Source organism: Narcine bancroftii, chromosome 5 (genome assembly GCF_036971445.1).
Source record: "Narcine bancroftii isolate sNarBan1 chromosome 5, sNarBan1.hap1, whole genome shotgun sequence".
NCBI classification, from domain to species: domain Eukaryota; kingdom Metazoa; phylum Chordata; class Chondrichthyes; order Torpediniformes; family Narcinidae; genus Narcine; species Narcine bancroftii.
The window spans coordinates 99,682,253-99,709,590 of NC_091473.1; the positions used below are offsets into that span (position 1 = coordinate 99,682,253).

The window sequence follows — 27,338 nt, forward strand, 5'->3', positions numbered from 1 at the left end:
GGACTTGTCAGCCACAAACGAGCCTGCAGCTGACGTGGACTTTTTACCCCCTCCATAAATCTTCGTCCGCGAAGCCAAGCCAAAGAAGAACTCTTTCAAGTGCACACGCAGCATGGGGCAATGCTTTCCGGAGAAAAAGAAGGGAAAATAGTTTGGGTCAGGGAGTGGGTACTTGGGATAGTATTGAAACAGTATTGAAATAAGGTAGAAAATACAAAACAGTAGGTGTTAGTTGGGAAAATAAAATCACGCAAAAAAAAAAAGGAAAATAAAATCACGCCTGTTTACTTCAGAATATTAACTGAAGAGAGCAATTTTAAAATGCCCAATCATCTTTCCCATTAACAATCAATGGTAATCTTGTCCAATAATACATATGAGTCATCGATGGGGATGGGGACCTACTGAGGGTGTGAGAAAACAGGAAAGATTGGCAGACGAGACTTGCTGGCTGCGAGTGGGGTGGGACCAGAGGCAGTAGAACTTTGCATGAGATGAAGGTCAAGCCTTGTGGGCATAAAGTGAACAGTAATGTGCAAAATTAGAAGATGTGATTTTTTTCTTTTTCAATACTTTTATTAATTTCATTTAGCAAATGTTACATATAAATAGAACAATAATCAAATTTATCTGATTCTAATATCAGTAATGACAAAACCTACTTTACATATAAAAAAGAATACATGCAAAAAAAAAGAAACTGGCTATTCTACAAATTCAAACCCCGACCTACAGAGGCTGTTAGCAAAATACATAGTACATTACCTTATAATGAAAAGAAAAATAAACAATGAGGTCAAGAATCAAAAATTAGTTAAGCTTACAAATTTGAGAAATAATTAAGAAAAGAACCCCATAAAGAAATAAAGTTTACATTCATTACAGTAGTGGAGCATCTAATTTTTTTTCTAAAGACAAGCCATCACATCAGACACCCATTTAGTGTGAGTGGGAGGGACAGCATCTTTCAATTTCATTAGTATGTCCCTTCTGGCAATCAGGGAGGCAAAAACTACTACACGGGGTTGTGAAGAATTCAATATTGGATCATTGGACCCACATATTCCAAACAAGGCAATAAAAGGAGATAGAACTAAAGATACTGTATAAAATACACCTTCCCAATAATTGAGAAGGACATAACCAAAACAATACAATGAACCATTCTTAGTTTTACATTGATCACATTTAGAAGATAAATTAGGATAGAATTTAGCCAACTGGGTTTTGGAATAATGGGCATGATGTACTACTTTAAATTGCAATAGCCAATGTCTAGCTCAAAGAGAAGATGAATGAATATGTCTCAAAATAGGATCCCATGTAGTCTCAGAAAATATTTGTTGGATCTTTTTCCCATAGTTTTTTTTAAATTCCATGCAAGGAATTATCCTTAGGTAGCAAAACTAGTTCATACAGGCAGACAACAGCCATTTATAGTCTGGTTGAAAATTATATATTTTCCCTATAACATTATACTCCAGGTCCTGAGGAAGTCTCAATGATAAGGAGTTCAAAAAAATTCCTAACCTGTAAATAACAGGAAAAATGGTGCTGGGTATATTAAATTTAGCAGATAGTTATTCGAAAGAGGCAAGATTATGGTCGATAAAAAGGTTAGAAGATGAGAATTTTGCAGGACTAGCAAAGGTTGATAAAAAGGGCACAGCTTTCATTGAGCTTTCAACTCAATTTTGTACACCACTATTGGAAAAAAAATTATTTAATATTTGAGAGCTGCAATGTGTTGCCATGTTGTTGCTTCATCTTTTGCAGCTATAAATTCTTTCCATTTTTATGAGTGTTGGGGGGAGGGGGGTTTGCCCAGGGGGCAAAAGGACAAATAGGGTTTAATGGTGTTGGTGCAAAGAAAACTGCACTTTAGGATGATGCTGGGTGTGAAACGTTGCCATTGTGGGGAGGTTCAAGATGAGGGAGACTCAAATTCTTGATGGAAACAGGTATTGGTGCTGAAAAAGAAAAGAAGAAGGAAAAGATAACAAGCACATATATCATGGTGATCCTAATAATGGCAATTCTGGACTAGCACCGTCTGCCTACCAATTGTTTCTATTCTGGAAAGACAGGAAAAACTTATGTTGAGCAATGTCTCAGTTTGAACAGCTGAATACTTGAAAATTTTGAAATTTATCTTTCCATAGTACTTTAGATGATATGAAGTTATGTAAAAAGTGCTGCTTTTTTTTAGTTCTCTAAATGTTTATGAAAATTTGCATAACCACTAGGGGTCAGTGGTGTTTTAGGGAAAAACTGTGATTCTTTACTGAACTTAATTGATGATAGCCTGAGATATAATTAGTTAGACATTGACAGATGGTATACTTATTATACAACACAAAGTGACCCTGTAAGTGTTTACAACTTCCTCTCCCAAGCAATTGGCTTCTTTCTATCAAAATGCAATTTCTAAATCAGACCATGTTGCTTGTGATAAGAAATCAAATCATAGAAATCAACTTTTGTACAAAGTTTTAAATTTTAAAAGCAAAGATTATATATTTAAAAGTTTAAGAAATAGAATACCCTCAGGTACATGCATCAAATTGGAAAAAAATATGTTTTAATTTCTTGGTGAGGACAATTTAAGAACCAACTACATTAGATTAAGTTCTGATTTATTCTCCATCAAAGTAATTTGATTGAAAGACAACTTCAACTACTCCAGTAAAATGTGACCACTGTGGCAATAGTGGTTCGTGAGCTTTTCACCTTGATGTCCCAGAAGATGGCAGGATAGAATATAAAAGCACTATCTCCAGAAGTACTCTTTTTAAAAATTCTTTCTTAATCACTTAAGCACTTTTCAGAAGTTGTTGAATTATTCATGTAGATTGGCAGCATTTTCAGCCAAGCAATTTTTTTTCTGTCATGACATTTGTTAGAATTGGGAGTAAATTGCTCATGAAACCCTTTAGTTCACAGACATCTTCTTGGAATATAACATGGTATTAAAGGGGCCATATGCCATCCATGGCCTAGGTTATAAACAGGGGATGTACCTCTCCAAAATGGTATGGGGGTGGGGGAGAAGAGCCAATGGGAAGTACAATTATAAAAAGTTTTTATTCAGTGGTTGTAATTAAGATTGATATTGAGAAGATGGGAAGGGAGAGTCTGAGAGACAGAACAAACAAATATCACTGAAGTTAGATTGCAGCAAAAGAAGTTTGGGAACATTGTTTTCTGATATACATTATGGGATCTTGCCTTAGATATGCAGCTGTGATCATTCGTAAACATGTTTGTTTATTTATATATTATCATATTAATTACACATTTCAAACATATATGGGATTCAGATTAGTCAGACATCTTTTTGGTCCAAAGGGCTCTGAAGCCTTGAGATAGTCATGAGTGTCTTCACAAGGAAATAATTGGAGATGTCAAGCATTTGTCCACGAATTGGATTTCAGCCTCTTTGCTCCACCAAATCAAACCAATTGTGCTGCAAATCATATGGACACTCAGTTGGATCTTCCAGTAAAGGAAATTAAATTGAACCAAATTACATTAGGAACTGGTTTAAATTCAGAATTATTCAATAAGACAAAAGCTCCGATTCCCAATGATACTTGAAAAATTCAAACATGCTGATTACTGGAAGGTTTTTAGACCTTAAAGGAACTTTTATCCCATGGGAGCTACCAGATTGCCATGGTGAAGTTGGAGGGTGGGGGGGGGGGGGGGGGGGAGGAGCGGCAGTGATGGTGGGTGGTGTGGGTGAAGAAATATTTAAGTCAGATGTTGCACCTAGCAGTCACATTATTTTGAAAGGGGGACAACAATAGCCATCTTCCAGGAGACTGGAGGATAGCAAATTTTGTCAGTTTATAAAGGACAGGAGGGATAGGACTGGAAACAACAGGCCTGTAGGCCTTCCATCCGTGATAGGGAAGATGTTGAGGGTCACTTGTAAAGCTAGGGAGGAGTCGGCATAATATTATGCAGGGGAGATCACTTGTCACAAGTCTGGCTGAATATTTTGAAGTGATAATAAAGAAAATTGATGATGAAATCACAGTAAATGTCATTTACATTGACTTCATTAGGGTTTTAGACAAGGTCCTGGATGGCAGGCTGGTTCAGAAAGCATCTGAGGCATGTTGGCAAACTGGATCCAGAAATGACTAATGATAAGAGGCAGAGGGAAATGGTGAATGTATATTTTATTTCTCGCTACTTAAGTCAGTAACAAGTGCTATTTTGCAGAGAATGGTGTTGAGACTTCTGTTGTTTGTTATATAATTGACTTGGATGACAATATAGATGGTCTGATCAGTAAGTTTGTAGGCATGATGAAAATTGGTGGTGTCATAGATATTGAAGATTTCAGATTTATGGTCAGAGTACATACATGACATCACATACAACCCTGAGATTCATTTTCCAGTGGGCTAGAATTACCACTTATTGGTAGTTTAAAAACAAAACTACACAGTTAAACAAATAAACAAATGTAAACAACTGACTGTGTAATACAGGGAGCTGAAAAAAAAATAGTTGAGGAGTCTGATGGTGGAGGGGAGCAGCTGTTCTTGAACCTGCTGGTTCACCAGATTCATAACCAGATGGTTACCTAGATTCATAAAAGAATACAATGGGACATAGAACAGCTGGATAGTTGTCCGGGCTGATGACTGGTGGAATTTAATCCAGATGAATGAGGGATGATGCACTTTAGGAAGTCAAATTCTGGTAGAACATAGAGAGTAAATGGCAGGGATCTAGGACCATTGATGAATGGAGGGACATTAGGGTGAAGATCCACAGCTCTCTGAAAGTCATGACACAGATATATAGGATATTGAAGAAGGCATTTGATATGTTTGACTTCAAAAGCTGAGGCTTTGAGTATAAGAGTTGAGATGTCATGTTGCAGCTGTGCAAAACATTGATTAGATGTTCAAAAAACTTTTGGAGAACTGTGTACAGTTCCATGTACCAAAATGCAGGAAGGATATGGTCGCAATATAGAGACTGCAGAAGAGATTCACCAGGATGTCATTAGGAGGGATTATAAAGGGCTTCATGCAAATGTAGGAGGTTGAGGTGCCAGAATTCATTTTTCCCCAGGCAGGGAATCCCAGACTATTGGGAACAGATTTAAGGTGAAAGGGAAAAAATTAAAAAAGATCTGTGGGCTAAGTTTTTCACTTGATAATGGTTGTTGCTGGGAATGAGCTACTGGAAGTGGTAGAGGCAGATACAGTTTAAGAGGCATTTGAACAAGTATTGAGGTAGGACAGGCATAGAGTGATACAAACCTGATGAAGGCACATGGGATTAGTTTACATAGGCAACATGATTGGCATAGATGGTGAAGGTCAAAGGGGTTTATTTCTCTATTTTACAACTTAACAATTATGCTGGCAAGGGCAAAAAACAAACATCACTAGTTAAACAAATGAACCCAGGAAAATAGCAGAATTGTACACCGAAGTTCTTCAGCTAATTTCCCAATGGACTCGATTTCATTGCCTTATTAAATCACTGTTATGAACATGTGAAACTGATGATAATGTATCCAATTTGTAGACAGTAATGTTTACCTGTCTTAATATCTCCCTTCAAGGCATTGAAGGTAGCCAAATGTAAGAGTGTAAAAGAACTTTCAATGTTTCAACAAAAAAAGAGATTGTAAGTCTTTGCAATCCAAGGAAATGTCTCTCACCAATCATGTAATTCAAAAATAAAGTGATAATACTCAATTTTACAATTACCAACTGCTGAATCACCAAATATTTAAAGAAAACATTAAAAGCTTTAAATATAAATATTAATGATCAAAACTTAATAACCAGATATTAAACAACACTGCTGGTGAAACATATTTATATCTTATCTTCTTGTCTTGCTTTACAATAAATCTCAGTTGGTTTATTTTGAATGGGGCTAATACTATTGGAGATGCTGGACACAGGCTGAGAGATGGCTTTGTTGAGCCTTTCGGCTCTGTTTGCTGCATTAGCATGGATCCTCCAGTGGCCACCCATTTCAATTCCCTTGCTGACATGTCTCTCCATGGTTTTGTGCACTGCCAAACTGAGACCACTGGCAAATTGGAGGAACAACACGTCATCTTCCATCTGGGCACCCTCCAACCAGATGGGATTAACATCAACTTCTCCAGCTTTTGTTAAACCATCTCTCCACTCCCTCATCTTCGTCCCCCTGTCTTCTTTGCTCCAGCTCTGACTTCCCTGTTTCTTTTCACAGAGCCAAAATCAATTCTCACCTTTCATTTTATCATATCTAATTCAAACCTTTTGGTTGTTAGGCCTGGACTCCTCTCCTTACCATTGTTGACCCTTAATTTCCAGTCTTTAATTAAGATGCCTACCTGATTTTTGCTTATACCTTGAAGAAGGGCTCAGACATGAAATGTCAGTAATATATCTTTACCTGCTATGGATGCTACAAGGCAGGCTGAGTTCCTCCAGCATTTCTACGCCTTTTTACTAATCCTATCATTAACTTAATGGAATGAAAAGTTTTGATACAGCCATGTGAAAGTCTTAAGAGTAAATCACAAAAGTCTGCAGATTCTGTGATTGAAGTAAAAACACAACACTGGAGAAACTCACCAGGTCAAACAGCATACTTTATATAGCAAAGATAAGGATACATAACTAGCATTTCGGGCCTGAGCCATTCATCAAGATGTGAGCAAAATGTAGGCAGGCGCCTGAAAATCTTGTTCACTATTACCAGCAGCAGGAAGTTCAGCCTATTTTTTTTTATTTTTAAGAGCATTTAATTTCAAGTATTTTTATTTTTCAGACTTTCAGAATGTTATTTAATGTTTCAGAATATCAGAAACATATGAGATCTTTGGCATCTTTGACAGTTGGCTAATCCAAAGGCCTAGGCAAGCTATCAAAGTTTTATTATCAATTTTGAGGTCAGGATTTGTTTTCCACTTCCCCTCACCACCCACATATGATGAGGGGAATGTCCTTTGCTCTAATGTCCTTTCATGTCTTCCAGAATTAGAGCCATAATGTCCACAAGTGGCCCTTAAAGTTTTGTTCGAGGCAAATAATCCTTTGACTTTAATTTCTGGGAAATACACTCTTTTTCTGGAATAATACAAATTATTTCAAGTTGTCCTTTCAAAGCAGTGGAGTGAATCGCATTTATCTAATCATGAATGCAGTTATTAACATGTTTACTGTTCCAAGTCTTTATCTATGTGTAGACCTGCAAGAAAAAGCAAAGGTTATTTCTTCAAATTGGTGAGGACTTTTATTAGGTTGGCAAAATCTGAGAGTGGAAGTAAATTTACTTGCCCACTATTATTTCTGAAATGTCATCTGAACACCTTGTTCTTCAAAAATTAGACATTATTTATTTCAAAAAAACTATGCATAATTTTATCTTGATTTTTAAAGTATGCCAAAAAGATTCCTTAATGAGTTAATACCTGATTTATTTAGTCGCCTGACAGTGATAGCTGATGGGCAAGGCTGAATTCACAGACACTAAATGATACCAATTCCCAGACTGATTACTCAGTCTTCAATGGGTTGGCCTTTTGTGACCTTTTGCTGTAATAAACTCACCTATTAAAGTCAATTGACTACAGCAAACAATGAGAACCTTGAAAATTTTTGTTCCTAGAATCCCGCCTTGTTCACTGGAGTGCTTCTGTGTAAACAAACCACTTATAACAAACACATGGTTGGTTTTGGAAATTACTGTGGAAATATTTTGTCACCATTTTACAAAATGACCAAATTAAAATGACAAATAATATTTCTAAGCACCAGTTAACCAGGAAAACCCTCTCCCTTCAGGGTCCACCAATCTTGTAAGAGTTCACACAATTTCTATCATTGGCTCTTAAAAGAATAGAAGATGGTGGTTGGGGGGGGGAATGTTTTCCAATTTAAATCTAACTATTTTACATTATTGTGGTATACCAGCTATCCAGATTTTGGATATTAATGGGCTGGAAACAGCTGCCACCGATCCTTGTGGTAAATACATTTTTAGCTTTTTCAGATTCTCTGCTATTGACTTACTCCCCAAGGCCATCCTGGTATCAATGACAAAGCTGTAAGTGGCAGCCAACACCAGGTTAAACTGCTGAAGGTTCAGTCCTGCCACTTAACTCCAAAAAGCTTGGGAGCAGCAGACTAAACTCTGTGGAATTCTGGTAGTGCCATTATAGGAAGGATGTGGATATAGGTAGAGGGCGCAGAAGTTGTTTTCAAGTATGTAACTTGGTTTGGTGGGCATGAGTTATGGAAAGAGTTTGGACAAACTTGGGTTGTTTTCTTGGAGAATAAATAAGAACTCCACACTTTTCCCCAACCCCCTCCACCCGACCAAGTAGATTTTAATCACAATAAAATTAATGACAAAAAGAAAACTGTTCCATGTCTATTTGCACCCTTGTGCCATGTCCATACATTCGCATTTTTGTATATTGTTACATACTCTCTCCCTACTTACACCATTGCCACCTCTGTGGTACTTGTCATTACACACCTCCCTGTTGTTTGATGGGCTCTGGAGCATAGGAACTTGAAGGGCAACCTGATAGAACATGAGAAGTATTGATAGGATGGAGTCAGAATTTTTTCTCTAGACTATCTGTCTTTAAGGTGAAGGGAGCAAGTTTAAGGGAGATGTATAGGGAATGTGTAGGGCTTTACTCTTTGGAGCGAAGAAGATGAGAGGTGACTTAATAGATGTCTACATGATTATGCGGTGCATAGATAAGATCAGCACCTATTTCCCAGGGTAGAAGTAGCAAACACCAGATGACATCTGTACAAAGTGAAGGGAGGAAAATTTAAGGTAGAATTTAGGGATAAGGTTTTTTTTAACACAGAGTGCTATGGGTGCCTAGAATACATTGCCAGGCATGGTGGTGGAGGCTGGAATATTAGGGGCATTTTAGAGACTCTCAGACAGGCACATGGATGAAAGAGAAATAGAGGGTTAGGGGGTAGGGAGGGATTAGTTTTGTTGGTAGGTATATATGGGTTAGTACACATTGCGGGTCGAAGGGTCTGTACTGAGCTGTAATGCTCTATGTTCTATGTTTTTACAGAAAGGTGGGTGTCTGGATAGGGTTGCCAGGGTTACTGGTGGGAACATTTAAGAGGTTTCTAGACACACACGTGAATTTGAAGGGGATGGAGGAAATACCTATCAAGTGCAAGTATTATGGCTCCAATTTTAGTAAAATGGAATTATCACTGTAATTGATAGTAAAGACTGGATGAGCTGAATGGTCACAGTTAACATTTCACACAAGCACCATCACAACACAAGTCACAGCCCAGCGACAATTTGACACTTTGGAACAACTGAGGGAAGGCTTGCCACAGTCTGTTCCAGAATTCGACACATTTGCAAAGACATTGTGATTTTGGAAGGGAGAACCATGCTGATTGCTGAAAAGAAAACAGTCTTTTGAAACAGCTCTTGTGGCCAGCCATTTTTCTTTGAATTTAGAGCAAAGCATGTTCTGTGAATGACTGGACCTTTTTGGTGTATTGACCTGTGCCAGGAGGGACTTCTGGGAAGCAAAGTGCTTCATTTTGATTGTGACTAACAGTGAAGGTCACTTGGAGAGACCACTTAATTTTAAGTGTGACCAACAGTGAAGGTCACTTAGAGAGACCAGTGCCAGGGTCTTGGATCTTCGTGGAGGCTGCCCAGTTCGAGTCTTACCTACAAAAGAATTAAGAGAACTGATGTTAGTTGAAGAAATCCAAAGATGTGTTCCTAATGATATAAAATCATACTTAGATGAAGGAGTGAGAACTTGGCAAGAATCTGCTAGGTTAGCCGATGAGTATGCTCTGACCCACAAGGTTAAGTTTATACCCAACAAAACCTTTCAAAAGGTTAAAGTGGTCCATCCCAGTAAATTTGAAAATAAACCAGGAAATAATGTGAGAATTAAAATGAAGAGAAGCAGTAGAAGGAAAAACCTTCAGGCCTCCTTCATCATCATTGTAGAAAACCTGGTCATGTGATGGCGAATTGTTAAAAGCTGAAGAAAAAGAAAGAGGCAGCACCAGATGCTTGTATTCAGAAATATGAGAGAACTGGAAACAAATAAAGTTTCAAATCTGCTGACAACATTAGGGATGAGTTTAAATATTTTGTGTCAAAAGGTTTGATTTCGATAAAGGAGGGGGCACCACAAGTGCTAGTGAACATACTTTGAAATACTGGGGCAGCCGAGTCATTTGTATTGAACAGTGTTTTGGGGTTTGATGATGAGACTGCCAGAGGAAAAATAAATTTAATTCGAGGTTTGGGAGGTGAAACAGAGCCAGTATCTTTGCAGAGGATATTGTTGAAGTCAGAAATAATCAATGGGATGGTTACTATCAGGATTTGAGAAAGTTTACCAATAGATATAGTTTCATTGATTTTGGGGAATGGCTTGACAGAAAGTTCTGTGGTGAAATTGACAGAGAAGTTCTTAATGAAGTAAAGACAGATTTTGAAATCTATCTGGTCTGTGCAGTGACTCGGGCAATAGCAAAGAAACTTGATAAGGAAGATAAAATTATTGATAAGACAGAACAGATTGTGTGCATTTGTCAGAAACTTTTCTTGTATACCAGGATTTTTTTTTTTTCACACCATAAATCACAATAGCCATGATATACACTTTTTCTTTTCCACACATTTACAGTGACTTTTTCTCTCCCCCCCCCCTCCTCCCAAGCCACCCCCCCCACCCCCCCCCCTCATCCATTTTAGGTATACAATCTAGGTTACATTAATTCAGTCAGACAATGTTGTCATTCAACAAAAATACACCAGAAATTCTACTGAGTCCATTCTTTTCTTTTCTTCTCCTTCCATCAACTTAGGTAATGTTTGTTCCCGGTAGGTTTTCGCTATTGTATTTAATGTAAGGCTCCCATACTTGTTCGAATATTTCAATATTATTTCTTAAACTATATGTTATTTTTTCTAATGGAATACATTTATTCATTTCTATATACCATTGTTGTATTTTCAAATTATCTTCCAATTTCCAGGTTGACATAATACATTTTTTTGCTACGGCTAGGGCTATCTTGACAAATCTTTTTTGTGCATCTTCCAAGTCAATTCCAAATTCTTTATTTTTTATGTTACTTAGGAGAAAGATCTCTGGATTCTTTGGTATATTGTTTTCTGTTATTTTATTTAATATCTGATTGAGATCATCCCAAAATTTTTCTACTCTCTCACATGTCCAGATTGCATGAATTGTTGTTCCCCTTTCTTTTTTACATCGAAAACATCTATCAGATACTGTTGGGTCCCATTTATTTAACTTTTGCGGTGTAATGTATAGTCTGTGTAACCAATTATATTGTATCATACGCAGCCTCGTATTTATTGTATTTCTCATCGTTCCAGAGCATAACTTCTCCCATGTTTCCTTTTTTATCTTTATATTTAAATCTTGTTCCCATTTTTGTTTAGTTTTACCATTTGTTTCCTCATTCTCCTTTTCTTGCAGTTTAATATACATATTTGTTATAAATCTTTTGATTAACATTGTATCTGTAATCACATATTCGAGGTTACTTCCCTCTGGTAAACTCAAATTGCTTCCTAATTTATCTTTCAAGTAGGATCTCAGTTGGTAATATGCCAGCGCTGTATCTCCAGTTATATTGTACTTATCTCTCATTTGTTCAAAGGATAAGAATCTACTTCCTGAAAAACAATTTTCTATTCTTTTAATCCCTTTTTTTTCCCATTTTCTAAAGGCAAGGTTGTCTATTGTAAAAGGGAGTAGCTTATTTTGCGTCAATATTAGTTTTGGTATTTGTTATTTATTTTATTTCTTTCTACATGAATCTTCTTCCATATATTGAGGAGATGGTGTAGTACTGGAGAAGTTCTATGTTGTACCAATTTTTCGTCCCATTTATATAATATGTGTTCAGGTATCTTTTCCCCTATTTTATCTAATTCTAGTCTCGTCCAGTCTGGTTTTTCCCTTGTTTGATAAAAATCTGATAGGTACCTTAATTGTGCGGCTCTATAATAATTTTTGAAGTTTGGCAATTGTAAGCCTCCTTGTTTATACCATTCTGTTAATTTATCTAGTGCTATCCTCGGTTTCCCCCCTCTCCATAAAAATCTCCTTATTATTTTCTTTAACTCTTTGAAGAATTTTTCTGTCAGTTGTATTGGCAATGCCTGAAATAAGTATAGTATCCTTGGAAAAATGTTCATTTTAATACAGTTTATCCTTCCTATCAGTGTTAGTGGTAGCTCTTTCCAATGCTCTAAATCGTCCTGTAATTTTTTCATTAGTGGATTGTAATTGAGTTTATATAATTGGCCTAGATTTTTGTTTATTTGCACACCTAGGTATCTTATTGCCTGCATTTGCCATCTGAATGGGGATTCCTCCTTAAATTTTGAGAAATCCGCGTTATTCATAGGCATTGCTTCACTTTTATTTACGTTTATCTTGTATCCCGACACTTCTCCATATTCCTTCAATTTCTTATATAGTTCTTTTATTGATAGTTCTGGTTCTGTTAAGTACACTATCACATCATCCGCAAACAGACTGATTTTATATTCCCTGTCTTTTATTTTTATTCCTTTTATATTATTATCTATTCTTATCGATTCTGCTAGTGGTTCTATAGCTAGCGCAAACAATAATGGTGATAGTGGGCATCCCTGCCGCGTTGACCTGCTTAAGTTAAATTGCTTTGATACATGTCCATTTACTGTCACTTTCGCTAACGGTCCCTCATATAATGCTTTAATCCAATTAATAAACTTCTCCGGTAAACTGAATTTTTGCAATACTTTGAACAAGTAATTCCATTCTACTCTGTCGAAGGCCTTCTCTGCGTCTAAAGCAACTGCTACTGCCGGTGCTTTATTTCCTTCTACTGCATGAATTAAGTTAATAAATTTACAAATATTGTCTGTTGTGCGTCTTTTTTTGATAAATCCAGTTTGGTCTAAATTTACCATTTTCGGTACCTGTTCTGCTAATCTGTTTGCTAGTAGTTTAGCTATTATCTTATAATCTGTGTTTAGCAGAGATATTGGTCTATATGACGCTGGTGAGAGTGGATCTTTCCCTTGTTTTAGTATCACTGTAATTATTGCTGTTTTACATGAATCTGGTAAGTTTTGTGTCTCATCAATCTGGTTGATTACATCCAGGAGGGGCGGTATTATTAGGTCTTTAAATGTTTTGTAGAATTCTATTGGGAGTCCATCCTCTCCTGGTGTCTTATTATTTGGTAAATTTTTTATTATCTCTTGTATTTCTACTGTTCCAAATGGTTCTGTTAATTTATTTTGTTCCTCTATTTGTAGTTTTGGTAGTTCAATTTTAGTCAAAAATTCATCTATTTTCCCTTCTTTCCCTTCGTTTTCAGTTCGGTATAATTGTTCATAGAATTCTCTGAAGTTTTCCTTAATTTCTTTTGGATTATATGTAATTTGTTTGTCTTTTTTCCTTGTTGCCAATACCATTTTCTTAGTTTGCTCTGTCTTAAGCTGCCATGCTAAGATTTTGTGTGTTTTTTCACCTAGTTCATAATATTTCTGTTTTGTCTTCATTATATTCTTCTCCACCTTATATGTTTGTAATGTTTCATTTTTTATTTTTTTATCCGCCAATTCTCTTCTTTTGGTTGTATCTTCCTTTATTGCTAATTTTTTTTCTATGTTTATTATTTCCCTTTCCAACTGCTCTGTTTCCTGATTATAGTCCTTCTTCATCTTGGTTGCATAACTTATTATTTGCCCTCTAATGAATGCTTTCATTGCGTCCCATAGTATAAACTTATCTTCCACTGATTCCGTATTTACTTCAAAGTACATTTTTAATTGTTTTTCAATAAATTCTCTAAAATCCTGTCTTTTAAGTAGCATGGGGTTTAATCTCCATCTATACATTCTTGGAGGGATGTCCTCTAGCTCTATTGCCAATAACAGGGGTGAGTGGTCCGATAATAGTCTAGCTTTATATTCCGTTTTCCTAACTCTCCCTTGAATGTGGGCTGATAACAGGAATAGGTCTATCCTTGAGTATGTTTTATGTCTAGTCGAGTAGTATGAGTATTCCTTTTCTTTTGGGTTTTGTTTCCTCCATATGTCCACAAGTTTCATTTCTTGCATTGATTTAATTATAAATTTGGTTACTTTGTTCTTCCTGTTAATTTTTTTCCCCGTTTTATCCATATTTGGATCCAAATTCAGATTGAAATCCCCTCCTATTAGTATGTTCCCTTGCGTATTAGCTACCTTCAAAAAGATATCTTGCATAAACTTTTGATCTTCTTCGTTAGGTGAATATATATTAAGTAGATTCCAAAGCTCCGAATATATCTGACATTTTATCATAACATATCTCCCTGCTGGATCTATTATTTCCTCTTCTATTTTAAATGGCACATTTTTGCTAATTAATATAGCCACTCCTCTTGCTTTTGAATTATACGATGCTGCTGTTACATGTCCTACCCAATCTCTCTTTAATTTCTTGTGCTCCAATTCAGTTAAGTGTGTTTCTTGGACAAATGCTATATCTATTTTTTCCTTTTTCAGTAAATTTAGTAGTTTCTTCCTTTTAATTTGGTTATGTATTCCATTAATATTTAGAGTCATATAGTTCAGCGTAGCCATTTTATATTTTGTTTATCTTCTCTTTCCGTTTTTCCATCATTACCTTTCCTCCTTTTCCATTTCTGTTTTCTTATTTTCAACTCTTTACCAGACAACATTCCTACAACATCCAACATTTTCCTTATTCTCCTATTTCTATCTTCTTTATCCCCAATCTCCCCTTACCCCCCTGAGTTGTCCTTTATCCCTTGTCGGACAACCACATCTCCCCTCTCCATTTGGATTTGCGAATCCACTCGCAAGCGTCAACTGATTTTGCAGTGACCGCTCTTTTCCCCCACCCAGCCCCCCCCAGAAAAGATTTCGCTTTTTATATGTCACAAAGGTCACTCTTTTAATTCCCTCCTTATTCTCTCTATTCCATTACCTTCCCTTATTAATTTTTGTCTATACTATCTGTTTTCCTCTAATTACAGATACTTTCACATATGCCCATTGTCTCTATTCACTCTTATACCTCTTTACCCGCATACATATCAATCGTGGTCATTTTTACCCTCATTACCCGTCTTCATCCCTCAGTCTATTTTTGTCTTTACCCACATACATATCAATCGTGATCATTTTTGCTCTCATTACCCGTCTTCATCCCTCAGTCTATTTTTGTAATGGTTCTGCAAATTTTCGTGCTTCTTCTGGATCTGAGAATAGTCTGTTTTGTTGTCCTGGAATAAATATTTTCAATACCGCAGGATGCTTCAGTGTAAATTTATATCCTTTCTTCCATAAAATCGCTTTTGCTGTATTGAACTCTTTTCTCTTCTTTAGGAGTTCAAAGCTTATATCTGGATAAATGAAGATTTTTTGCCCTTTATACTCCAGTGGTTTGTTGCCCTCTCTTACTTTTTCCATTGTCTTCTCCAGTACCTTTTCTCTTGTAGTATATCTTAGGAATTTTACTACAATAGATCTTGGTTTTTGTTGTGGTTGTGGTTTAGGGGCCAATGCTCTATGTGCCCTTTCTATTTCCATTTCTTGCTGTAGTTCTGGACATCCTAGGGCCTTAGGGATCCATTCTTTTATAAACTCCCTCATATTCTTGCCTTCTTCATCTTCCTTAAGGCCCACTATCTTTATGTTATTTCTTCTGTTATAATTTTCCATTATATCTATTTTTTGGGCTAGTAATTCTTGTGTCTCTTTAGTTTTTTTATTAGATTCCTCCAATTTCTTTTTTAAGTCTTCTACCTCCATTTCTGCTGCTATTGCCCGTTCTTCCATCTTGTCCATTTTTTTCCCCATTTCTTTTAAGGTCATATCCATTTTATTTATTTTCTTTTCTGTGTTGTTTATTCTTCTTCTTAAATCATTGAATTCCTGTGTTTGCCATTCTTTAAATGACTCCATGTATCCTCTAACAAGAGCAAGTATATCCTTTACCTTGCCTTTCCCTTTATCTATTTCACTGTATTCTTCCTCTTCTTCCTCTAGGTTGGCCATCTGTTGTTTCTTTGCTGCCCTTTCCTCCTCTTCTTTCTTGTTTCCATTGTCTTCTGTGGTCTCTTCTTGCTGCAGGTGTTCTGCAGCTGTCGTTGCCGGCTGTGGAGATCGACTCCCCAGCTGGTCCCCCCTCCCGTCGGTGTGTTTTTTTTCATGCGCGGTTGCGCACTTTTACTCGGCTCTGTGAGCCATTGTTGTAGTTCTTTTTCTACCGACCTGAGGTAGTGGGGTCTTCTCTCCACAGCGGGCCTCTTCGGACAGGTAAGGCCTTCACCTTTTTCCTCCGTTGTCTTCTCTTCCTCTCTTCTTTCCGTTGATTTTGATTTTTCTCCTTTTGTCTCCATCTTCTTTCCACCTTTATACTCACTTTTCTTTAACTTGTATTTCTGTGCCTTTGTATTTTCTCTTGTTTTTCCCGACTTTTCTGGAGAGGGCTGGAGTTCACCGTCCGGCCACTACTCCATCACGTGACTCCCCCGTATACCAGGATATTGATGTTGAAGCTGAAAGTAAGATTTTTTCTTTATCATGAAAGGAATTGAAAGGAAAACAGATATTGATCTTGCTGACATGAGTAATAAGGTTTTATCGAAAGAGGAAATTGAGAAAATGCCAGTTGGATATCATTTTAAAGATGGTGTGCTTATGAGAAAATGAGATCCAGTAGATATACCTGGTAATGAACAATGGGCAGTTATTCATCAAAGCATATAGGAATGAAATTTTAAACTTGGCCCGAGCACACCCTTGGGTGATTATTTTGGAGTAAAGAAGACTGTAGATTATCATTGTGTCTGTAATCACATATTCAAAGCTGTTTCCTTCTGGTATCCTCAGCCTGCTTCCCAATTTGTCCTTTAAGTAGGTTTTCAGTTGGTGGTATGCAAACATTATATTGCGAGTTATACCATATTTGTACTTAATTTGATCAAAAGATAATAAATTATTTCCCAAAAAACAATTTCTATTCTTTTGATCCCCTTTCTCTCCCATTCTCTAATGGAAAGGTTATCTATTGTGAAAGGGATTAGTTGATTTTGCATCAATAATAATTTTGGTATTTATTACTTTATTGATGGATTTGGTACGGCCTCCTAGTTGGACTAAAATTGAGATGGCAAGTATTTCTGAATTTGAAATACATCAATTTTTGTTTAGATGGAATATAAATTTGTTACAACAATATAATGTGCCTATACTAAAACATTTAATGAAGTTATGGATAAAGAAAAATAAAATGACAGGCTCTAGGGGTAAATTATTGGCTTTGACTCCGCTGTATAATAATCAACTTATTTCTTTTTCAATACATAATTGAAGTTTATTGCATTGGAGATTTAAAGGTGTGAAAAATTTGGGAGATTGCTTTAAAGAGGGTAAATTTTTATCTTTTAATCAGATGAGGGAAGGTTTTGGTATTGATAAGAATTCTTTGTTTCTTTATTATCAAATTCGATCTTTGGTAAAATGTATGTTTCGTAGAGATATGATTTTACCTGAAATGACTAAATTTGAGATTTTTCTTATAAAGGTACCAGAGAAGGGTTATATTTCATCTATGTATCAAATATTACAGGATGGTGTGGATAAAAAGGGTTGGGATAGATCTAAAAGTAAATGGGAAGCGGATACTGGTTTTATTTTTTCCGAAGATGATTGGTTAGATATCTGTTATGATAGTGTAACTAGATTGATAAATGCACGTTATGCAATGATTAATTACAATTTTTTACATCAATTATACTTAACACTTGAAAAATTTAAAAAGTATGGTTTTCATGAATCAGATTTGTGTTTTAGATGTGGTGATACGGTTGGAACTTTTTTTCATGCTGTTTGGTCATGTATACATATACAATCTTTTTGGAAGAAAATTCAATCATTTTTAGAATATCTGTATAAGATTAAAATAGTTTTAGATCCAACAGTATTTTTATTGGGTAGTTTGGAACCTCTGAAAGGCTTGGGATTAGATAAGTTTCAGCTTGCTTTTGTATATTTAGCTTTATCCATAGCAAAAAAATGTATTGCTAGTACTTGGAAAGATGCAAATATGATTGATATTAATAGATGGCATAATGAGATGAAATATTGTTTAATAATGGAAAAAATTATGTATGTTTTGTGTGATAATTATAATTTTTTTATTAATAAGTGGTTGTTATATTCAGAATATTTACATTTCAATTTATATTGATTAGATTTTAATATGTATATTTAATTTTTCTTTAATATTCTTTCTTTTTTCTTTCTTTATGGCTCTCCTTAGGACAGTTGGCTGAAAGGGGGGGGTTCTTTTCTTTTTTCTATATAAAAAAACATTCATGTTTATGGTTAATTGTTGTATATGTCATATATTATTTGTTTTTTGAATGAATAAATAAAGTTAAAAAAAATAATAATTTTGGTAGTTGGTAGTTTGTTTTTTTTCCTTTCTATGTGAATCTTCTTCCAAATGTTGAGCAGATGGTGCAGTACTGGTGAACTCCTATGTTGCACCAACTTTTCATCCCACTTATATAGTATATCTTCTGGTACCTTCTCCCCTATTTTATCTAGCTCTAATCTGGTCCAATCTGGTTTTTCCCTTGTTTGATAAAAATCTGATAGGTATCTTAATTGTTATAACAAACATGCACATCAAACTGCAAGAGAAAGAGAATGATGAAATAAGCTGTAAACCCAAACAAAAGTGGGAACAAGATCTAAACATAAAGATGAAAAATGGGAAAAGCTATGCTCTGAAACTATGAGAAATACAATAAACGCGAGGTTACGTAAGATACAATATAATTGGTTACACAGGCTATACACCATGCCCCAAAAGTTAAATAAATGGGACCCAACAGAATCAGATAGATGTTTTCGCTGTAAGAAGGAAATGGGAACAATAGTACATGCAATTTGGGCATGTAAGAAAGTGGAAAAGTTTTGGGAAGATCTAAATCAGGTTTTAAATAAAATCACAAAAAGCAACATACCAAAAAATCCAGAGATATTTCTTCTAAGTAATATAAGAAGTAAAGAACTAGGCCTCGATTTGGATGAAGCACAAAAAAGATTTATTATGATAGCCTTAGCTGTAGCAAAAAAATGTATAATGTCAACCTGGAAATCAGAAGAAAGCCTGAGAGTACAGCAATGGTACATAGAAATGAATAAATGTATTCCATTGGAAAAAATAACATATAATTTAAGAAATAAAGTCACAGTATTCGTACAAATTTGGGAACCGTACATGGAACACAACGGACCTCCACCCCCTAAAATGACAGAATGAGAAGAAGACGAAATGAATTGACCCAGAGTGTAAAAGTAGATGACACAATTTTCATGTTTATTTTCATTGGGTGATGACATTGTTTAATGAGTTTAATGTATTGTATATATTGAACGTTTAGTGGGTGGGGAGGGGGGTGGGAAGGAGGGAGGGAAGGGAGGGGGGAAAAGGGGAGAAAATGACACTGTGTATATTCAAGAGGGAAATGTTTGTGTGTATTTTGGTTAGTATGGTTCATACTAAGTATGATTATGTTTCGTAGAGATTATGGTTCATAATAAGTTTTAAAAAAAAGACTGTAGATAAAATTATTGGCCTAATTTAAGGAGGGACATTGTGATTTTTTGCAGGATATGTCACATTTGTCATGTTATGGGTAAACCTAATTATGGGCTACCAAAGACAACATTACAACCTATACCTGTTTGTGGAGAGCCTTTTTCTAAAGTTATTGTGGATTGTGTTGGTCTGTTGCCTAAGACAAAAGCAGGAAATTAGTACTTGTTAACTGTTATGTGTGAAGCTTACATATTTCCAGAAGCTATTCCACTTAGGAACATAAATGCTAAATCCATAACCAGAGTTTTGGTTAATTCTTTACATTGGTGGGATTGCCTAAGGAAATTCAATCAGATCAGGAAATAATTTTTGTCAGAACTTTTCCAACAAATTATTTATGAATTGGGAGTTAAACAAATTAGATCATCTACATATCATCCTGAAACTGAAGGAGCCTTGGAGAGATTTTGGCACTCAAGACCATGATGAGGACCTACTGCTGTGATAATGAGAAAGATTGGGATGAGGGTGTCCATTTGATTCTGTTTGCAATAAGAAAGTCTGTACAGGAATCATTAGGCTCCAGTCCTTTTGAGCTGGTGTGTGGACATCAAGCTACAGGATCTTTAATGTTGTTGAAAGAACAATGGATTAATGAGGATGTGCAGTTAAATTTATTGGATTATGTTTGTAAGTTCAAAGATCAGTTCCAGAAAGTCTGAGAATTGGCTCAAGAGAATTTGACGGTGGCTCAAATAAAGAAGAAAATCTGGTATGATAGGAAAGCTAGAGTGAGCAATTTCAAGAAGGAAGATAAAGTGTTAATTTTTTTCTCAACAAACTCTAATCCACTTCGGGCTAGATTTTCAGGACCGTATGAAATAGAATCAAAGATTAATGAAGTCGATTATGTGGTTAAAACACCTGAAACGCAAAACACAAAATTGTTATGTAAATATGTTGAAGCCCTATTTTGAGAATTCAGATGTTAGTAAGGAATAACCTTCCCCAGAGGTATTGGTTGTTGACAAGATTAAGGAATCTATGGATCATGAGACAATACAAACTGACTCTTGTGAGGGTCACTTTATACAAAACATTGTTCCAGTTTGACAGCTACTTTTAAAATTTAAACTTTTTTTTCCAGACGTGCCTCAAAGAACGTCAGTGATTTATCATGATGTGGATGTAGGAAAGCGAGTCCCATAAAACAATACTCCTATCAAGTAAACATTGAAAAGAGTACAATAATGGATCAGGAGGTGGGATATGTGATGTAAAATGATATTATTAGACCTTCAAACTCAAATTGGAGTTTTCCTTGAGTCTTTGAACCCTTAACAAATTGAACTGTTAGAGTACTGTACAGATTACAGAAAGGTTAATGCAGTAACCAAAACAGATGCTTATCCCATTCCTATAATAGATGATTGTATTGAGAAAATTGGAAAAGCTAAATTTCTTACTAAGATGGATCTGTTAAAAGGTTATTGGTGTATGCCACTAACCAAAAAAGGAAGGGATATTTCCACATTTATGACACCATCAGGCTTGTATGAATATAATGTGCTACCTTTGATATGAAAAATGACCCAGTGACATTCCAAAGGATGATAAATTCTGTAATTCAAGGTTTAAAACATACGGATTCTTACATTGGTGACTTGATCACAAAAAGAGACACATAGGAAGAACATTGATGGAATTGGAGAAATTGTTTGCAAGATTATCTGAAGCAAACTTAACTGTCAATTTAGCTAAAAGTGAATTTGGACATGCTACTGTGACATACTTAGGACATGTAGTTGGTCAGGGCAAAGTTGCACCTATTCAAGTGAAAGTTCAGGCAATTTCTGAATTCCCTATTCCCAATGGAAAGAAAGCAGTGAGAAGGTTTTTAGGAACGAGGATATTATAGGAAGTTTTGCAAGAATTTTGCAGAAATTGCTCTTCCTTTAACCAATTTTCTGAAGAAAGGGGAGAGATTTGTGTGGACAAAATCTTGTCAGAGAGCTTTAGAAAATTTAAAGGAGATATTGTGCCATAACCCTGTTTTAAAATCTCATGATTTTGACCAAAAAATTTGTTAGCCATGGATGAGAGTTAAGAGGCTGTGGGAGCAGTGTTATTCCAAAAGAATGATCATAATAATATTGATTATCCAATAGCTTACTTTTCCAAGAAATTCAATGAAAAAAAAATTCTGCCATTGAGAAAGAACTATTGTCCCCTGTACTGGCTTTGTAGCACTTCGACGTTTATATCTCCACAGCTCAGGGACCAATTATTGCATATACTGACCATAATCCTTTGATGTTCTGAAGTAAGATGAAAGATTATTAAACTGGAGTTTAATTCTGCAAGAATATAATGATAGCTTACATTGCCTATCAAGATGTTACATTTGTAACATTTCACTGCAAAACGAAACTTATTAGTTGTATATGCTTCTAAAAAAATGTTATTTGTCTGTATTATGTGGCAGAGTATATGGATATGTTTTTGGGAGATAAAGTGAAAAGTTTTGTTAGAGTAGGTCACATACAAACACTTTAAAACAGATCTTATTTGAAATACTGGAGCTCTGCCCAATGCGAGACATATTGGGATCTCGCAGCTTTTGCAAGAGCTGCGAAGAGTGCTCAAGAGACTTCACTAATGGACTGTTGTTTAAAAAAGGCAACAGATGAAAGAGCATGTTGGAACCGCTGCTGTCCGGAATAGAGCTTGCTGTTGTAAGAGGATCATGTGGTTTTGCAAGCAGAGAGAGTCAAACAGGCTTTCACTCAGAGAGAGACACACACAGAGATCAGTTCTACAATGTTAAAGGAACAGGACAAGCTGGCAAACCCCTTTGGAAGAAGGCCTGGTCAAAGCCCTTGTGGTTCATGCAAGAGCAGAGGACTGGCTGTCTAATGTTTCACTTGGAATAAGAGAAACAAAAAGGAACTCTATGGTGACCTGAATGAAAGAGGTTATCATCTGGAAAACCCTGACGGGGCAAGTTTTGTCAGCAAGACACTAAGGTAACTGATGGAAGTGCATCAGTTGTGAATGTCCTGGAACAACAAATCTCTCTCTGAAAACCGACAAGAACCTTCCTGAGTGGTAACCATTTATCTTTCAAACACCAAAGCCTGGTGAACTTTATAAATCTTAAATTCTGTACATAGAATAAGAATTGCCTGCAACCAGTGAACTTGGAGGAATGAAAAGTGAGATTGGACTGTGAATCAAAGAACTTTTCTGAACTTACACACACATTACATACACGTGCACTTAGAATTAAAAGGGGGTTAAGTTAGGTTAGTTAAGTTAAAGTGCGATTCTATTTTCATGTTTAAAGATAATTAAAAGCAACTTTTGTTTAAGTAACCATTTGTCTTGGTGAATATCTATTGCTGCTGGGTTTTGGGGTCCTCTGGGATCGTAATAATTATATTATATAACAATAGTGAAGATATTATTTAATGTTGTAGATTGTAGTTTAAAATTTTGCTCTCAAAATTGTACTTGTTGGGGGGAGGTATTATGAGCTCCTGTTTTAGTAAAATGGGATTATCACTGTGGGGGAGGCGGGTGCCACATGATGATGTGGGGTTACATTGGTAATCCCTGCTCTCCTTGAAAAAGTTGAGAAAAAGTGACAAAAAAGACTATAAAAGATATAAAACTGTAAGGGATAGTTTAGACAGGAGGAGGTGAATGTTCACAGTTAAAGTTTACATTTCACACAGGCACCATTACAACACAATCAGAGCCCAGCACCAATTCGATACTTTGGAAGAACTGAGGGAAGGCTTGTCACAATCTTTTCCAGAATTCGATAAATTTGCAAAGATTTCGTGATTTTGTAAGGGAGAACCATGCTGACCACTAAAAAGTCTTTTGAAACAGCTCATGTGGCCAGCATTTTTTTGGAATTTAGAGCAAAGCCTGCTCTGTGAATGACTACATGACTAGGCCTTTTTGGTGCATTGACCTGTTCCAGGAGGGTCTTTTGGCAAGCAAAATGCTTGAGTAAACCATATCCAGATCAACCACCATGAGCTGTTTTGATTCGCTGTCTAAAATATCAAGATAGAGAAACTATTTTGAGAGTAGCAATTCAGAATGAACGTAGATATCAATCCCCGTTGATGGTACAGGGAAAAAAAGTTTTTTTTTCTATCCAGATCTGAGTCAAGAAGACGTAAAGACATTAGGAGACGTAAAGAGTTTAATTCTGCTAAAGAGGTGCTTTGGAGAAAGGGTTATAAATTTTCTTTTAGATATCCTGCAGTATTGAAATATTTTTATGGTAATTTTAAATCACAGTTTTTTGAGAATGAATATGATGCTAATTCTCTGCCTGATGGGGCTGTTGAAAGGCACTCTTCACCTAAGAAGAGGATATCTGAGAAGAAGAATGGAAATGGGAATCTGTCAAAGTGCTTGATTTATATTGATGATCCAGAGCAAGTTTTGGGATTAAAATCAATGGGATTAAAATCAATGGGGATTTAGACTTATCATTTTACAAGTCCGACTGGGGGTAGAGAGGTCACTGAAGTTTTCTGAAGTCGTCTGCCACCTGTGGGAGGTATTTATTTCTGTCCACACCCAGCTAAGTTGGGAGTTACTACTTTGTAGTGCTGTTTTGTTTATCAAGGGAAGCTTTAAGATTAAATCTTTAAGATTAAATCTTTTTTTGAATTATTAAGAGATAGAAAGAAAGGGGACTTTTAAGGGTTTTTTTTGGGAAGCAAAGTGCTTCATTTTGATTGTGACCAACAGTGAAGGTCACTTGGAGAGACCGCTTCATTTTGAGTGTGACCAACAGTGAAGGTCACTTGGAGAGACCGCTTCATTTTGAGTGTGACCAACAGTGAAGGTCACTTGGAGAGACCGCTTCATTTTGAGTGTGACCAACAGTTAAGGTCACTTGGAGAGACCACTTCATTTTGAGTGTGACCAACAGTGAAGGTCACTTGGAGAGACCACTTCATTTTGAGTGTGACCAACAGTGAAGGTCACTTGGAGAGACCGCTTCATTTTGAGTGTGACCAGCAGTGAAGGTCACTTGGAGAGACAGGTGCCAGTGTCTTGGATTTTTGTGGAGGCCGCCCAGTTCGAGTCTTGCCTACAAAAGGACCAGGAGTGCTATGACCACAGCTCGTGTGGATGGACATTTCTTCAAAAATAACGCAAGGAGAATTCGTGAGTCCGTAGCAGCCACAACTCGTCTTCCCATCTGTTCAACATCAATTCTGGGCATCAAATTTCAAAGGCCTACACTTCAACACTGAATTTGAAAGACTGAACTTTGAAGTAACTTTCTAGATTTTGGCCTGGACTGTAATGGTTTGGGTATATCACTAGTACACCTGTGCATAGTTGAGGATAGATTTAGTGTTAAGGAGAATTTAAGAGTTCAGACTATAATTAAAGAGTTAGAAATGAAATTAGTAAAATTAAACACTGTCATTGTCTATTGCTGCTCGTTACACGCGATTCATAACACAAGCAACAGAATTTTAGTTTCATTTGAGACATTTGAGACATTTGCACCAGTGCTGCAGTGTCTAACATAAATTCCAGTGAGTGACCAGCAACTTTGGCCTTCATAACCCCTTCCATTACGCACTGTGCCTCAACTGGAAGTTAACTTTGAGATTCCCATTGAACAACCTGGGATATAGGTATTTAGTGAACTGAGAGAGCTAAAAAACAAACACAATCTAGATAAAGGTTACAATTGCTTGAATTTACTCTTATGTGGTGTACAGTGGAAATGTGCATCCCTGCTTGTTCACTCCTGGTTTTAGAGTGCCACCAACCAATTGCTCATGTTTTTATAAAATATAAAGCAGAAGAAACTGCATGACAAAGTGTTAGGCTAACTTTTCCCATTGATTTTCCAAACGTAAGTGCCACAATTACACAGAAACATTTACAGCACTCCCCATAACGCAGACGGGCTTTGGTTTGGGTCATTACACTGCATCTACAGTACTGCCCTGTTGTTGAAGTCGCCATAGATTTGAAAGCAGCGAACGTTACAATCACTCTCTTAAATTAATGGTAATCGATTATAATTCCCATATTAGCGTAAAATCGCTGTAAGATGCGTCCCCTTTGGACATTAAACTTACTGGTGATACAGGAAGAGGCTTTTTTTTAAATAAAAATCTCAATTAACGTCACCTTGCCAATTCTGTTATGAGTAGCCGGCCAAGGAGAGTCAAGGCATCCAAGTCATTTCAATTTTTACGTGTGAGAGGAGTCGTTCAATCTGTGGCGCCTCGGGAGAAGCGGCCGCGCCTGTGGGATTTACCCATCCTCCTCTGTCCACATTGCACTTTCAAATCTCCGGCCGCCCGCCCAATACCCTGACGCCAATGGCTCATCTAATAGCCCAAGCTCAGGTCAGTTAAATGTCTGGAACTGCTACTGGAACCCCTCGGTTTGCGATAGCTCAGCTTGTCTAGCCGAGACTAAATCTTGAGTTAGACCCAGCCCCTGTCCATGTGCAAGTTCAGACACACCCCTGCTTAGATCTCCAGGAATAGTCCGCCTCAGCACCAACCCTGGCTACACCCAGTTTAACCCCAGACCTATCTAAGTCTAGTCCAGACCTAGCCCGAGTTCAACCCAAACTCAGACCGAGCCCTTCATGATCAGGCTCTGCCCTAGCTACATCGCAGTTTCTGCTGCAGTTAAATCTCATCCCCGTTCGGCCCCAGTGCCAAGTTCGGCCAGCCAAATCTCAAACCACACGCAATGTCAACAGCTGACTTTCACCTCAACCCTTGACCAATTTATTTCGCAGCTGTTCCATCCTAGCACTATTCACCCATCAGTAAGCAGCCGTAGTGCAGGCTTTACACATTCTGTATCGTCTTCCACAGAGCATGAAAGTTAATGGACTATTACTGAAGAGCTGTCACTGTTGCAATGCAGGAAGGAAGTGAAATACGAAGATACCCACTACTGTTATATTTTTCAGTTGACACAATCTTTTGCTATCAAATTCTTTCTTCCTCAAGAATGAATCATGTAAAATCAACAGCAGAATTTCTAAAGCTTACAGTGTTGGAGTTTATCGGAGGGAAACATAAATCACACCTCCTATTTTGTTCTGGCTCAACAGCCATGTCACTGTGTCAAGTGACCTCTGCCAAGGGAAGCTTTGAGCTGAAAGAGTCCGAAATGTGAAATTGGGGGTCAAATGACTAGAGTGCTCAAATAAATAATTCTTCAAGGGATTGCCAAAAACGATTTAAGAAATAAAAAATGATTTGAATTCTTCTGTCATCAGCAATGGAGATCTTCCTTGGAAGACCAGTCCCTTTGCAATTACTAAGCTCACCAGCACACTCTTTCTCCTAAATCAGTGGTTCTCAACCTTTTTTTCTTTCCACTCACATACCACTTTAAGTAATCCCTATGCCATCGGTGCTCTGTGATTAGGGATTGCTTAAGATGGTATGTGAGTGGGAAGGGAAGGTTGAGAACCATTGCTCTAGACCCAATTGTTACTGAAATATTTTGCTTGAGAAAAATTGTCATTGGCCCATTTCCTTTGGAGTTATGAAACCGTGCACATTACACGTTAATTAGGTATGATTAAAACAGTGGTTTTCAAACATTTTCTTTCCACCCACATACCACGTTAAGCAATCCCTTACTAATCACA

The 27,338-nt window shown here is 36.6% G+C and overlaps 2 long non-coding RNA genes across 3 annotated transcripts in view; one reads left to right on the forward strand and one right to left on the reverse strand.

Annotated features, from left to right (window-relative positions):
* The window catches only part of LOC138763781 (uncharacterized), a 40,201-nt gene that overhangs the window by 12,416 nt on the left and 447 nt on the right, over positions 1 to 27,338 (forward strand). Inside the window, exon 3 of the long non-coding RNA XR_011357783.1 lies at positions 20,808 to 20,922. This is a non-coding gene — a long non-coding RNA (uncharacterized lncRNA). The remainder of the gene's footprint in view (positions 1 to 20,807; positions 20,923 to 27,338) is intronic.
* Positions 662 to 27,338, reverse strand: part of LOC138763780 (uncharacterized) — a 42,866-nt gene continuing 16,189 nt past the window's right edge. Inside the window, exons 2-3 of one of the 2 annotated variants that reach the window (XR_011357782.1) lie at positions 8,479 to 9,708; positions 662 to 3,466 (exon numbers count right to left, since the gene is read on the reverse strand). This is a non-coding gene — a long non-coding RNA (uncharacterized lncRNA). The other variant, XR_011357781.1, reaches the window with a different exon arrangement.